Source organism: Lepidochelys olivacea (assembly GCF_965140295.1).
Source record: "Lepidochelys olivacea isolate rLepOli2 genome assembly, chromosome: 4".
NCBI lineage: Eukaryota > Metazoa > Chordata > Testudines > Cheloniidae > Lepidochelys > Lepidochelys olivacea.
The window spans coordinates 25,525,141-25,540,921 of NC_140414.1; the positions used below are offsets into that span (position 1 = coordinate 25,525,141).

The following is a 15,781-nucleotide window of genomic DNA, read 5'->3' on the forward strand; positions in this document are numbered from 1 at the left end:
GCCGTATGTGCGGAAATAGGCAGATAGGTGGAAAAGGGTGCTTTCTAAAGTTTAAACTGAAATTTTAATTTCAGTTTTGATTTTATGATGCTAACACCATCTGAATGTGGTTTAATACTAATTATTAAGTAGCATAGAAAAAGACGAATTGAGTTTACAAATAGTGAACACGTTGTATGGATTAGCATTGTTACAAACTGTGCTAGTATTACGGGATGACCTTTGCTGTGCTTGACATTCATTGAGCTCTTTCACACACTTTAATTCCCTCCAACTGCCCTTTGCTGTGAGACTATTACAGATCACAGAATTTAACTTTTCACCCTCATTGGACTGAAAGTTGGTAAGTATGCTGATGTTACAAAATCTGCTTCCTTTGCTTCCCTCTTCGTTGGTTTTGGAAAAGTAGAAGAGAAACTACTGCCTGTCTAGACTAATAAAATAAAATTGTTAGTGCAGACAGTATTCATTTCAAGGCAAATGATGTATTTTGAATAATATGCTACCAAAGCCAGTAGAAGATTGCAACTGATATGCCAAGAGCTATTATGTTCCTAATGGAAGTGATGCTTTTTATGATACCGTTTCCAAAACACCCTACAGTATAGTACCTCAAAATATTTGCATAGAACTAGATTCTCTTTTTATTTTTTCCTTTCCTTAGTTTTATAACAAAAGTCTTAACTAGTGACTAGTGCCATTTTTGGTTCAGATAGAATGATACAAGGGGAGCAATGACCAATCTTGTAAGAGGCTTCTGGGTTTTGTACTCCTTCCTCAAATTGCTTTTTTAACTGGCAGGCAGAATGGCTGTATTTTTCCCCTCTTGTAAACAATGATTGTTGTTGAATGCAGTTCAGAGTTTGTAGTCATAACTACTGAATTCTGATTGTTTTGGGAGCCTGCCACTCTTGAGCACCTTTGCTGTTTTCAGCTGCGTTCTCCTCACCGTAGTAAACCAGGAGAAGGTAAAAGCCAGGTTGCTGACAGCTATAACTATCTATTTCATGTTTCTGCTGACAACTAAATGCTAATCTCTTCATCTTCAATTTTGGTGTGTACATGAAAAACACTTCCATTAAACTAATTTTTCCAGATGGTTTGGCATTGTTTGACTTCTAGTTTTGTGCAGTGACTCTCAGCCTTTCTAGACTACTGTACCCTTTCAAGAATTTGATTTGTCTTGCGTACCCCCAAGTTTTACCTCAGCTAAAAACTACTTGCTTACAAAATCAGACATTAAAAACACAGAAGTGTCACAACACACTGTTACTGAAAAATTGCTTACTTTCTCATTTTTACCATATAATTATAACAATAACAATTGGAATATAAATTTTGTACTTACATTTCACTGTATAGCGTAAAGAGCAGTATAAACAAGTTATTTGTATGAAATTTTAGTTGGTACTGACTTTGCTAGTGCTTTTTATGTAGCCTGTTGTAAAACTAGGCAAATATCTAGATGAGTTGATGTACCCCTGGAAGACCTCTGTGTACCCCCTGCAGTATGCATACCCTTGGTTGAGAATCACTGGATTTGTGTATGCAAAGTGCAATAATTTAAATAACTCAAATAAAAATATTTTCCTCTCAGTTAGTCCACAATGATCCATGTGAAAACTTACCTTTTAGCAACAAGTTATGTTATTGGTAGCAAATACTTCGGGACACACACATTAATGCTAGCCTAGCCTAGCTGCACAGTAATTTAGTCTCCACAATATCACAATTAAATCCATTTTGTGCCCTCTCCCACCCCAATAAAATCATTTCTGACACACAGCCCCTCCCTTTTTCCCCTTTTACAAACATCATTTAATAAAATCTCTTTCTCCTCTCCTCTCTTCTGCCCTGTTCCCCAACTAATAACTTCTGGACTCTTTCCCCCATCCTAGACCAAATACATCCTGAGCTCCCCTTAAATATGTGAATTTGTAGATCCTTCTTTCTCTTTCCCCTCTGTAGTGAATGCTTGGTTCCTCTGACTAATGCATTCTGGGATTCCTCTCTTCCCCAAAGAAATGCATACTGGGAAGTACATACACGAAAACATTTTACCACACTTTGAGGTATATTGATACAGCTGGTCTACTTGTGTCTATTTAAAAAAATAGCTATCCTATTTCTGCAGATCTCGGCCAAATTGTGGGAGAGGGTGAAAGGGCAGATGAGACTTCATTCTGTGCAACATCTGTGACCACAACTGACCGTGCGATCACTGTTGCTGTTACAAAACAGGAGGCAGTAGTACTGCTTTTTTCCCATTAGTACACTTAATCTAATAATTAATTCAATCAATACAGAACCATAGCAGGGATGGAAAAGCGGAGGTTTTGGTCGCCACCGACATGCACACATGACGTCACTGGAGTGGAGAGCGGTATTGTTTATCCCTTCGGCTTCTCATGTTTTCTTTTTAACTCTTTATAGGAAAACTGCTTTACAAGAAGTGAATGATAGTGAATAATTGAGACAGATATATTGACCTAACAAAGTCACATAATCATCCAGTCAGCCTGGACCGTAATGACGACTTAATACCCTTTGTCTGCAATATATAGTATAAAACAGTGGCTCTCAACCTTTGCAGACTGCTTTCAGGAGTCTGATTTGTCTTGCATGCACCCAAGTTTCACCTCACTTAAAAACAACTTGCTTATAAAATCACACATAAAAATACAGAAGTGTCATAGCACACTGTTACTGAAAAAATGCTTACTTTGTCATTTTTACCATATAAAATAAATCAATTGGAATATAAATATTGTGCTCGCATTTCAGTGTATAGCGCAGTATAAACAAGTCATTGTCTGTATGAAGTTGTAGTTTGTACTTACTTTGCTAATAGGGTTGCCAGGCATCCGGTTTTCGACCAGAACGCCTGGTCGAAAAGGGACCCTGGTGGCTCTGGTCAGCACTGCTGGTCAGCACTGCTGACCAGCCATTAAAAAGTATAGTTGGCAGCATGGCGAGGCTAAGGCTGGCCCATGCCTGCCATGGCTCTGCCCAGCTCCCGGAAGCGGCCAGCATGTCCCTGCGGCCCCTAGGTGGAGGGGCAATCAGGGAAGCTCCTTGTGCTGCCCCCGCCAGCCAGCGCCGGCTCCGCAGCTCCCATTGGCTGGGAAGCATGGCCAATGGGAGCTGTGGGGGTGGGGGATGGGGATGCGGGCATGAGCAACGCACAGAACCACCAGGCCCCTCCACTTAGGAGGAGCTGGACGTGCCGGCCTCTTCCAGGAGCTGCGCAGAGGTAGGGCAGACAAGGAGCCTGTCTTAGCCCCGCTGTACCGCCGACTGGGAGCTGCCTGAGGTAAGTGCTGCCCAGCTGGAGCCTACATCCCAAACCCACTCCTGTACCCCAACCCCCTACCCCAGGTGGGAACCCCCTCCAACACCCTGACTCCCTCCCAGAGTCCATACCCCAATCTCCTGCCCCAGCCCTGAGCCCCCTCCCACACCCAAACTCTTTCCTGGAGCCTGCACCCTGCACCCCTTCCTGCACTCCAACCCGCTGCCCCAGCCCTGAGCCCCCCCCTACACCCCAAACCCCTTGTTTCTGGCCCCACTCCAGAGCCTGCACCCCAACCCTCTGCCCCAGCCTTGATCCTCCTCCCGCACTCCAAACCCCTCGGCCCCAGCCTGGAGCATCCTCCTGCACCTCAAACCCCTAATCCCTGGCCCTACCCCAGAGTTCACACCCCGAGCCAGAGCCATCACCCCCTCCCGCACCCCAACCTCCTGCCTAAGCCCAGGAATGTGAGTGAGGGTGGGGGAAAGCGAGCGACAGAGGGAGGGGAGATGGAGTGTGTGGGGGCTGGGCCTCAGGCAAGGGGCGGGGCAGGGATGTTCAGTTTTGTGCTATTGGAAAGTTGGCAAACCTATTGGCTAGTGCTTTTTACGTAGCTTGCTGTAAAACTAGGCAAATACCTAGGTGAGTTGATGTACCCCCGGAAGACCTCTGCGTACCCGCAGGGGTACGCGTAACCCTGGTTGAGAACCACTAGTATAAAATACATGTACTCTGTATGGTTGATGGGGCAAAAATTAATCTCTGTCTAGATTAAGTAGCTCAATACAGTTGCTTAGGGAATCCATTTTCTGAAACTTCAGGGATGGCAGGAATTACAGAAAAAAATGTTGTGAGTGTCAGACTTTCAATATTATGTTATGGAGGTTGTAAAGGATGGCTTGGGTTTTATTTTCCAGTTGCTTAAAATATGTCCACCAGTAGTTTTGTGTGCATATATGTGAATAAAAACAGTTCAACATGAGAGGTGGAAAAAAAAGAGCAACTGAAGGATTATTATAGCTATATATTTAAACTATGAAGTTTTCTTATCATTCAGTTTCCCGGAGTCTATTCTTGCTTCTATCTGACCTCTGGGAGTTTATCAGTGGGTGCCATACAGATGCCAACATCAATATCAGTTTGTTTTTCAAAGCAAATAGAAGACCTGAATAAATTATTTTTGGTCAGATTGAAGAAAATTTGATGTTCTCAATTCCAAAGCTCATGTATTTACAGTATTTTATTACTGTACATTTTTGTAGTAATATCTCTTACTCTCTTGCGTCCCTTTCTGTTGACTTATATCACAGATATAATGTTTTATTTGGAATGGCTGGTAGCCACATAGCAAACTGAGTATTTTGTGGGTGCCAAAAGGAAGAGGGGAAAGTAGTGGCTTCAGTTCTTCATATATATTGCTGGGACACACAACTGAGTCTTAATGGGACTCGGGCGAAAAAACGTGAGTGCCGCAGTATTCTAGAATCCACCCAAAATGGAATGTAGAGAATATGTTTCTAGGTACCCTACATTATTGGCTACCCCAACAAATTAATATTTATTCTTTAGTTCTACATTTTACTAGGTTTTGAAATATTTGAGGATTGAGAAAAGACTTGGGCATCGCTTTCTTCAAGCATTCACTCAGTCCAAATTTGGACATTTTTATGCATGCGAATGGGAGGAAAATGAATGCTTGTTAAGAGACAATTTAATAAAAATAAATAAATAAAACACGCACCTGACACCCTTAAATGATTTGAGACTATGATTAAAATTTTCAAAGTGTGTATGTCTCCTTTGTAACGGTACTTTGGCTACTGATTCCTTCTTTCTTACCCACCCCCGAAATGACTGGTTTGCAGTCCCCTTAAAGCTTTAATTTGGGGGGGTGGAGGGAAAGGAGAGGCTTGCAAACCAATTCTCCTAGAAATACTAAAATACTTTTTCACAGTGCCTCCAGTAGACTTACTGTTTTTCTGTTTGTCTAAAAGGACTGTGAGTAATAAGTTTGAAAGATGATTGTGATTTAATAAGTATGTGGGATGGAAAAAATAAATCTAAAATCATATTTTCAGGACTAGAAGGAATTAAGATTGTCACATAAATTCCCTTCATATACAAAAAAGATGAAAGTGGGTATAAGTTTGAAATTGTAGCTCGTTGTATGCTGGAGAGGATGAGGACTTTCTTTGGTGCAGATATACATATTTGCTGTGTATACCCAAAGAAAATTCCTTCAGCAAATAAACTTATTTCATCTTGTCCCAAAGGAAGTTATTGCGTCTTACAGTCTATTACATTTGCTTGTTAGCTTACTGCTAGGCTGATGAAATACCAAAATGGATTTTTGAAGTTTACCCACCATCATTCCCAATACAATGAAAGGTTATTACTGTTTCCGTAGTCAGGGAGAGGGAGATTTTAATGTGATGAAATTTGATTATTTTTAAGGAGGGGCAAGGGGATTGCATCTATAGTCTGATACAGCTAAGGGGAGTGACTGACTCTGTATAGGGGAACATGATGCTAGCTGTAATGACATGATTTCACAGGCGCAAACTGTGTTCCTGATGAATTATGAAATGTTGTTAGGGGAGTTTCTATGCAAGTTGGGATATTTCCCTGGGTCCCTGTCTTTGGTGCCCCTTATGGACTCTCTTCACCACTGTATCCTCAGAGGCATGGGTCTGGAGGCTTACAGCAACTGCCCACTTATATATATTTCCACAGAGTTGCTATCCCTCAGCTCTTCTCCCTGTCTGCCTAAATGCATGCCCTTCAGAAGCCTCTTCTCCCATTGTTCATGCAGACAGGATTACAAGGAGAGGAGGACGATGCTTTGGTTCCTTCTCTCTGTGGGTTTTTGGTTCACTGTAGAGAAGTTTCCAGTAATTTATGTCCGTCCTGCGCAACCACGGGTGTATTATGACACTTTGTCCTGTAATTCTACGAATATGAAAGGATTTATCCATCTGAACATTGTGAAAAGTACCAGGATCTCTGCTTTCTGGCGACAGCAGGCCTGGCCTTGTGTCATGGTAGGAGGAGCTGGTGTTTTGTTTTTCCTGCTTTCTGGCAATGTGATCTTACAGCTAGCAATATGACATCTCCTGTAGTTTATTTGGCTCCACAGTCTCTCCAATTACCAAAATATTTTGGTGTAGACAAGTAGTCATACTCAAGGGTATAAATGTCTTTGTGATAGACTTGATAAAGACCCTTGTGCTTTTAAAAATGAATAATTTTAGGATACAATTAAAGCAAATAATTTAGAATGTCTTTCTGTCCACATTGTTTCTAAGATGGATACCCTTGTCATGGGCATCTGGAGTACATTAGTTACAATTTTGTCAACAAGTGACACTGAAATTACAGACTTTGTAATGAGTCTCTTATTCTGGTCCCAGTGCACGGCATCTGACAAAACCCTAAAGATCCTCTCCCCATCACTGTTTATCTTTCTAACCAGTTTTAACTCTGTTATTGCATTTTTGTAGATTTTTTGATATTTCAGCACGTTAGAAATCATGGGACATTCCAACTATTAGCATAACCAGAGGTCCTCAAAATAGGAAAATGTTGTATTAGAGTTTTGTATTACATTGTAAGGGTCCTCTCTAATACAGAACTTTCCTATTGTACTATTGCCAACTTGCTTCTGGTCAGCAAAGTCTGTACATGGAAGCTAATTACCAAAGACCAGCTTGTGATACCTGTATTTACATTGAATGTAGTACCTTATTCCACAAGTAGTGGTAGTGGGTGAAATCCTCGCTCCATTGAAGTCATTGGCAAAATTCCTACAGACTGCCATAGGTCCTAGGATTTCACCCAGTGACTCCAGTGGGACTATTTGTGGTGTAAAGTACTTGTTCATGAATAAGGGTATTGTAGTCTGGCCCTAAACTGACCCAAGTGTGCGTGTTTGTCTCTGTTGTAGTGTTCTGCCTCCTGCTCTAACAGAAGGAAACAGTATTGTTAATGACAGGTTTCAGAGTAGCAGCCGTGTTAGTCTGTATTCGCAAAAAGAAAAGGAGGACTTGTGGCACCTTAGAGACTAACCAATTTATTTGAGCATGAGCTTTCGTGAGCTACAGCTCACTTCATCGGGTGCAGTATTGTTAATGAAGATGAACATGACGCTTACCTTACAAAGCAACTGCAACCCCAAAATGATTTCAAAAGCCATATTTCCTAAGTAGCAAATAAAAATTGCATGCGATCAAAGATTTTATTGGCATCTGTAGAAAATACATTTGTATCAGTCCCTTTCCTTTGGGACAGATGAATCATAATTAAAAGCCATGGGGCATTACTAGTAGTAGAAATTCTTCCTTTGACAAACATAGTTTGATCTTGCTATATCAAGATTATCTGTATATCTTTGGTCATCAGAAGTTATTGGGAGGTCTTGTTCGTATGCTATAGTGGAAGTACAGCTCCATTTGCACTTTCAGTATATGAATTCTAATAGATTTAACTTAAACTACATTATCCAAAAATAAAAATGGGGACGAGCCCATCATGAATATGAAGTAGCATTTTTCTGTCATTTGTTAACTTTGAGTTGCTAATATATAATGAATACTGTTCAAAGTTAATCCTTATTATTGTTTGTTATTTGTATTACCATAATGCCTAGAAGTCATGAACCAGAAAGGGACCCCTTTGTGCTAGCCACATTGCATTCATCATCAGAAGATATCTTCTTTCTGACAGTGACGCATAATAAATTGCTGTGTTTTGCATCTGCAGTTGAATTGGCTACATCTTTACATTGAAAGCAAAGTCATTTTTGGTCTTCTTTCAATTTCTTGGCTCAATAACCAGAAATCTAATGATAATTTAAATTAGTGTCAGCAATAAATGGTAGATCCAGGATCTGTTTTTTTTTTTTTTTTTAAATATCCTATCACATCAAAAGGGAAGAGGGTTTGCAATCCCACAGCCAGAAAGTACAGTTAAAAGACAAAAAGGATCCTGTGTCTGTGTTTATTGTTGGCAGCATCTATATTTAGGATGAATCAGAGCTCAGCTCTATGTAACCCCCCCCCCCCCCAAAAAAAAAAAAACACATTTGAAGGAGCAACGTATCTAATGTAGCAACTGTTACATTATAAATAGGGCACCAAATTTTGCTAAGTCATAATTGCATAGTTCCCTGAAGTGCAGTGAATGATGACATGATGAATAATTCCCTGTTCTTACTCACTTGTGTAAATTTCGTACGGAGCCATATGTGCTGTATCAACTAATGTTTTAGTGCAAGATCATGATTTCCTATAGTCTTTCCAAGTCTTTGAGTAGCTTTGTCTTCTGATTAATCTAGAGCTAAAACCTCCTAATTGCAAGATTTAAGCTAGACAATTTAAGTCTCTCTGTAAGCTTTTGATCTCCACAAGGAAAGAGGGTTTAAAAAATTATTTACAACTAAAAAAGAACTTCCCATAAAGTGCCTTGTTCTTCAGGTATCCCAGAGATATGATACAAATTGTGATTTGGATAATGACCGTGCAGTTGGCCAGAAAAATGCCATAGATACGATAATGGTAGTGTCATATTTAATGTGCTGTTCTTAATACTAGTGCTGCTTAACACTTACAGTGCTTTACATCCACAGATCTGAAAGCACTTTACAAAGGTGGGTGAGCATTTCATAAGTCTGGATGTGGATTCTTTGTCAGTGAGGTGGAAAAAAACATCTGCTGTGTACTGTTGCATGCCAAAAGCCCATAGTAGTTGCCACTGGAAAAGTCTACAGTTGACCAGCAGTTGCCAGACCATGGCAAATGAGGTACTGAGTGTGGCTTTTATGCTCTACTGTAGTACAAATATTAGCTATTTAGGTAAATGCTGAACTACATCAGTCCAGAACCCTGACTCCAACTGTGGCTAGTGCCAGATGTTTCAGACAGAATTGCAGGAAACCCTATAGTGAACAGTTGTGGAGTAATTTGCCCATCAAGAATTACTTCCTCATCCCAGGCAATTAGTGGTTGGAGTGTGCCTTGAAGCATGAAAGTTTGTATCCCCCTTATAAATGTGTATGATATTTAATCTGTGTATCTCTCCTGTGACTCATTATGCATGTAAATGTTGCCATTTATATCTGGAATTACCTTTTGACTTCATCTAGTTTATTTTTTCATGACGGTAGAGTAAATTTATTTGTTGAGATTCGGACCTTTTGAGTATCAGTTGACACTATTTCAAAAATGCACTTTAAGGCTGACATTTAAATTTGTTAGTCTCTAACGTGCTACAAGCTTTCTTCTCTGACACTAGCTAATTTCTGTTGTAGAAAAACTGTTCTTTTCCATGCTTACATAGGGTATGTCTACACTACGAAATTAGGTCAAATTTATAGAAGTCAGTTTCGTAGAAAGCGTTTTTATACAGTCGATCGTGTGTGTCCCCACACAAATGCTCTAAGTGCATGTAGTCGGCGAAGTGTGTCCACAGTACCGAGGCAACCGTCGACTTCCGGAGCGTTGCACTGTGGGTAGCTATCCCACAGTTCCCGCAGTCTCCGCCGCCCATTTGAATTCTGGGTAGAAATCCCAGTGCCTGATGGGGCTAAAACATTGTCACGGGTGGTTCTGGGTACATATCGTCAGGCCCCCGTTCCCTCCTTCCCTCCCTCCCTCCCTCCATGAAAGCAAGGGCAGACAATCATTTTGCGCCTTGTTTCTTGAGTTACTTGTGCAGACGCCATACCATGGCAAGCATGGAGCCCACTCAGCTAACCGTCACCGTATGTCTCCTGGGTGCTGGCAGACGTGGTACTGCATTGCTACGCAGCAGCAGTTTATTGCCTTTTGGCAGCAGACAGTGCAGTATGACTGGTAGCCGTTGGCGACGTAGTCCTGGGTGCTCTTTTAACCGGGCGCCTGGGCAAACATGGGAGTGACTCAGCCAGGCGTTTCCCTTGTTTCGTCTCGTGGCGATTGAGTCCTACTGGCAGTACACTGTCGTTTAATCTGCAGCTAGCAGAAGATGATGGCCAGTAGTCATACTGCACCGTCTTCTGCCGAACACCCAGGAGAAGACGATGGCTAGTGGTCGTAATGCACAGTCTGCTGCCAGCAAGATGCATAAAGATAGATGAAGTGGCTCAAAACAAGAAATAGACCAGGTTTGTTTTGTATTCATTTTCTCCTCCACCCCTCCCTCTGTGAAATCAACAGCCTGCTAAACCCAGTTTTGAGTTCTATCCTTGAGGTTTTGAGCTCTATCCTTGAGGGGGCCATTCAGTTTCTCGCAAAGCCACCGCCTTTGTTGATTTTAATTCCCTGTAAGCCAACCCTGTAAGCCATGTCATCAGTCGCCCCTCCCTCCGTCAGGGCAATGGCAGACAATCGTTCCGCGTCTTTTTTCTGTGCAGACGCCATACCACGGCAAGCATGGAGCCCGCTCAGATCACTGTGGCAATTAGGAGCACATTAAATACCACACGCATTATCCAGCAGTAAATGCAGCAGCGAACCTGGCAAAGTGAAACTGGGCAAGTAGGTGACGTCAGCGCACTGACGAGAGTGATGAGGACATGGACACAGTCTTCTCTCAAAGCACGGGCCCTGGCAATGTGGGCATCATGGTGCTAATGGGGCAGGCTCATGCGGTGGAACGCCGATTCTGGGCCCGGGAAACAAACACAGACTGGTGGGACCGCATAGTGTTGCAGGTCTGGGATGATTCCCAGTGGCTGCAAAACTTTTGCATGTGTAAGGGCACTTTCATGGAACTTTGTGACTTGCTTTCCCCTGCCCTGAGGCGCAAGAATACCAACATGAGAGCAGCCCTCATGGTTGAGAAACAAGTGGCAATAGCCCTGTGGAAGCTTGCAAAGCCAGACAGCTACCGGTCAGTCGGGAATCAATTTGGAGTGGGCAAATCTACTGTTGGGGCTGCTGTGATGCAAGTAGCCAACGCAGTCAAAGATCTGCTGATATCAAGGGTAGTGACTCTGGGAAATGTGCAGGTCACGGTGGATGGCTTTGCTGCAGTGGGATTCCTTAACTGTGGTGGGGCCATAGATGGAACCCATATTCCTGTCTTGGCGCCGGAGCACCAAGCCGGCGAGTACATAAACCGCAAGGGGTGCTTTTCAGTAGTGCTGCAAACACTGGTGGATCACAAGGGACGTTTCCCCAACATCAATGTGGGATAGCCGGGATACGTACATGATGCTCGCATCTTCAGGAACTCTGGTCTGTTTCAAAAGCTGCAGGAAGGGGCTTTATTCCCAGACCAGAAAATAACCATTGGGGATGTTGAAATGCCTATAGTTATCCTTGGGGACCTAGCCTACCCCTTAATGCCATGGCTCATGAAGCCGTACACAGGCAGCCTGGACAGTAGTCAGGAGCTGTTCAACTACAGGCTGAGCAAGTGCAGAATGGTGGTAGAATGTGCATTTGGACGTTTAAAAGCGCGCTGGCGCAGTTTACTGACTCGGTTAGACCTCAGCGAAACCAATATTCCCACTGTTATTACTGCTTGCTGTGCGCTCCACAATATCTGTGCTAGTAAGGGGGAGACGTTTATGGCGGGGTGGGAGGTTGATGCAAATCGCCTGGCTGCTGGTTACGCACAGCCAGACACCAGGGTGGTTAGAAGAGCACAGGGGGGCGTGGTGCGCATCAGAGAAGCTTCGAAAACCAGTTTCATGACTGGCCGGGCTACGGTGTGAAAGTTCTGTTTGTTTCTCCTTGATAAAACCCCCCACCCCTTGGTTCACTCTACTTCCCTGTAAGCTAACCACCCTCTCCTCCTCCCTTCGATCACTGCTTTCAGAGGCAATAAAGTAATTGTTGCTTCATATTCATGCATTCTTTATTAATTCATCACACAAATAGGGGGATAACTACCAAGGTAGCCCAGGAGGGGTGGTGGAGGAGGGAAGGACAAGGCCACACAGCACTTTAAAAGTTTAAACTTTAAAACTTATTGAATGCCAGCCTTCTGTTGCTTGGGCAATCCTCTGGGGTGGAGTGGCCGGAGGCCCCCCCACCGCGTTCTTGGGCATATGGGTGAGGAGGCTATGGAACTTGAGGAGGAGGGAGGTTGGTTACACAAGGGCTGTAGAGGCGGTCTGTGCTCCTGCTGCCTTTCCTGCAGCTCAACCATACGCTGGAGCATATTAGTTTGATCCTCCAGCAGCCTCAGCATTGAATCCTGCCTTCTCTCATCATGCTGCCGCCACCTTTCAGCTTCAGCCCTTTCTTCAGCCTGCCACTTACTCTCTTCAGCCCGCCACCTTTCCTCCCGGTCATTTTGTGCTTTCCTGCATGCATTTGTCTGTGCTCTGTCAGTGTGGGAGGACAGCATGAGCTCAGAGAACATTTCTTTGCGAGTGCATTTTTTTCGCCTTCTGATCTTCGCTAGCCTCTGGGAAGGAGAAGATCCTGTAATAGTTGAAACATATGCAGCTGGTCGAGGAAAAAAAAAAAAGGGACAGTGGTATTTAAAAAGACACATTTTCTAGAACAATGGGTACACTCTTTCACGGTAAACCTTGCTGTTAACATTACATACATAACACATGTGCTTTCGTTCCAAGGTCGCATTTTGCCTCCCCACAGCGCGTGGCTAGCCCCTCCACCCTCCCCGTGGCTAACAGCGGGGAACATTTCTGTTCAGCCACAGGCAAACAGCCCAGCAGGAACGGGCACCTCTGAATGTCCCCTTAAGAAAAGCACCCTATTTCAACCAGGTGACCATGAATGATATCTCTCTCCTGAGGATAACACAGAGAGATAAAGAACAGATGTTGTTTGAACGCCAGCAAACATACACTGCACTGCTTTGTTCTACAATGATTCCTGAGTAAGTGCTACTGGCCTGGAGTGGTAAAGTGTCCTGCCATGGTGGATGGAATAAGGCTGCCCTCCCCAGAAACCTTTTGCAAAGGCTTTGGGAGTATATCTAGGAGAGCCATGAATGCCAGGGCAAATTAATCGTTAAACATGCTTGTTTTTAAACTATGTATAGTATTTTAAAAGGTACACTCACCAGAGGTCCCTTCTCTGCCTGTTGGGTCCGGGAGGCAGCCTTGGGTAGGTCCGGGATGCAGCCTTGGGTGGGTTCGGGGGGTACTGGTTTCAGGTCCAGGGTGAGAAATAGTTCCTGGCTGTTGGGAAAACCAGTTTCTCCACTTGCTTGCTGTGAGCTATCTACAACCTCATCATCATCCTCTTCCTCATCCCCAAAACCTGCTTCCATGTTGCCTCCATCTCCCTTGAAGAAGTCAAACAACACGGCTGGGGTAGTGGTGGCTGAACCCCCCTAAAATGGCATGCAGCTCATCATAGAAGCGGCATGTTTTGGGCTCTGACCCAAAGCGGCCGTTCGCCTCTCTGGTTTTCTGGTAGGCTTGCCTCAGCTCCTCACGCGGCACTGCTTTGGGTCCCTGTTATGGCCTCTGTCCTTCATGCCTTGGGAGATTTTGACAAATGTTTTGGCATTTCGAAAATTGGAACGTAGTTCTGATAGCACAGATTCCTCTTCCCTACAGCAATCAGATCCCGTACCTCCCGTTCGGTCCATGCTGGAGCTCTTTTGCGATTCTGGGACTCCATCATGGTCACCTCTGCTGATGAGCTCTGCATGGTCACCTGCAGCTTGCCATGCTGGCCAAACAGGAAATGGAAATTCAAAAGTTTGCAGGCCTTTTCCTGTCTACCTGGCCAGTGCATCTGAGTTGAGAGCGCTGTCCAGAGCGGTCACAATGGAGCACTCTGGGATAGCTCCTGGGGGCCAATACCATCTAATTGCGTCCACAGTACCCCAAATTCGACCCAGCAAGGCCGATTTCAGCGCTAATCCCCTTGTCGGGGGTGGAGTAAGAAAATCGATTTTAAGAGCCCTTTAAGTCGAAAAAAGGGCTTCGTCATGTGGATGGGTGCAAAGTTAAATTGATTTAACGCAACTAAATTCGACCTCAACTCCTAGTGCAGACCAGGGCCTAGAGATGTTTCCCTTGCAGCAAATTGGATGTAAAATTAAGCTGAAGTACAAAATGCGACCTATTGCAAAACTTAGACTATTTCTTAATAATTTGATTGCTATCTTAAAGGGGCATGAAATTCCAGTTATTATGTATAGCTTCAGTGAACACAATAGCTGTGTTTTGAGGGTGTGTATTTACCCTTGTGTTAGTGGTGGTAATGAGACATTTCCTACTGAAGGAAGAATGATATAAATATCAGAGTTGTAGAGTGGCTAAAAACAGGCTGAAATTTTAAAACAAGAGTTCCCATTTAGTCGAACTTGTGTTTATAAAGCAATATGACTTGGGAAGAAGGTGGTTGTTTACAGTAATGTAGAAAGAAATGGAACTGTTCCTGCTTAAAGATTATGCGTCCAAGGTGGTTGTAAAATTTATTTTTTTTCTTTTTTCAAATGTATAAGAACCTAGAAACCTTCCCATTTATAATTGTATATAAGATGAAAAGCCCAGAAGAATTGAAGTGAGTGATGTGAAAATAATTGACCATGCTTTGCGCTTCAACTTGTGAAAAAGTGTAGTTAGCCAGGTTTCAGAGTAACAGCCGTGTTAAGAGACTAAGGTGCCACAAGTACTCCTTTTCTTTTTGTAGTTAGCCAGTTACTTCAACATTTGCAACTTTGCTGAAATCCTTACTTATTCCTATATCAATTCTTGTCATGATATTTTTTTCTAAATATTTACTTTACAAACTTCAGAGAGTATGAATTTTTTTTCATTTCTCCAGCTAGTGAGACCCAGTCACTTTACCCATCTCAAATGAATTCAAAATCCACTTTATGGTTCTAAAACAACTTCCACTGCACCTCACCCTGCTTTCTTAGTTAGATCTTCTTGGTCTGTCCCCTTCTGCAACTTTCTACATTCGGGGGTAAGCATGCAAGAATACTTGCATCTTTACCACTTCTACTCTCTTTGTACAGAGTAGCCCACTTCTGCCCTGTACATAATATTCCATTCTGCATGTATGAGTTTTATATCCTCTTGTACAAAGGTAGAGTGTGCAGAATCAAGCCTTGAAGGAAGAGCTCTTTAGGTGGACAGTATGGACTATAACTAGTTGTCATGGGCCAAGCTAATCTTGTCATGTGCTTAATTTGTCATTACAACAAGAATGAACCGTAATGTCTGTGAACTGAGTCAAAGAACAGACATCCTCCGCACCGTGTTGTTTTCCCTTGAAATGGCTTCTGTGGGACTTCCCTTGTGAATAAGTGTTATTAAATGTGAGTGAAGGTCATACAGTCTATCCCTGAATCAGCAAAAGGCCTTTTGCTTCCTGTGTACCAGCCTAACTGGTGGCAACGACAGTCCAATTTATGTTAGGAAAGAAGATAAAAGTTCCTGGCAGTGTTCAAAGTAAATTTTTTTAGACGTGAGTGAGGTTCAGTTGTTTGTGACTGAATCATGTGCCTGATAGACCTAATACTGTGACCTGATTGTGTAGCTCATTTGGCACCTTTTTCTCATGTTAAGTA

The 15,781-nt window shown here is 43.1% G+C and overlaps 1 protein-coding gene across 10 annotated transcripts in view; it reads left to right on the plus strand.

Annotated features, from left to right (window-relative positions):
* Positions 1-15,781, plus strand: part of PTPN13 (protein tyrosine phosphatase non-receptor type 13) — a 185,796-nt gene that overhangs the window by 13,783 nt on the left and 156,232 nt on the right. The gene's annotated exons all lie outside the window — the stretch shown is intronic.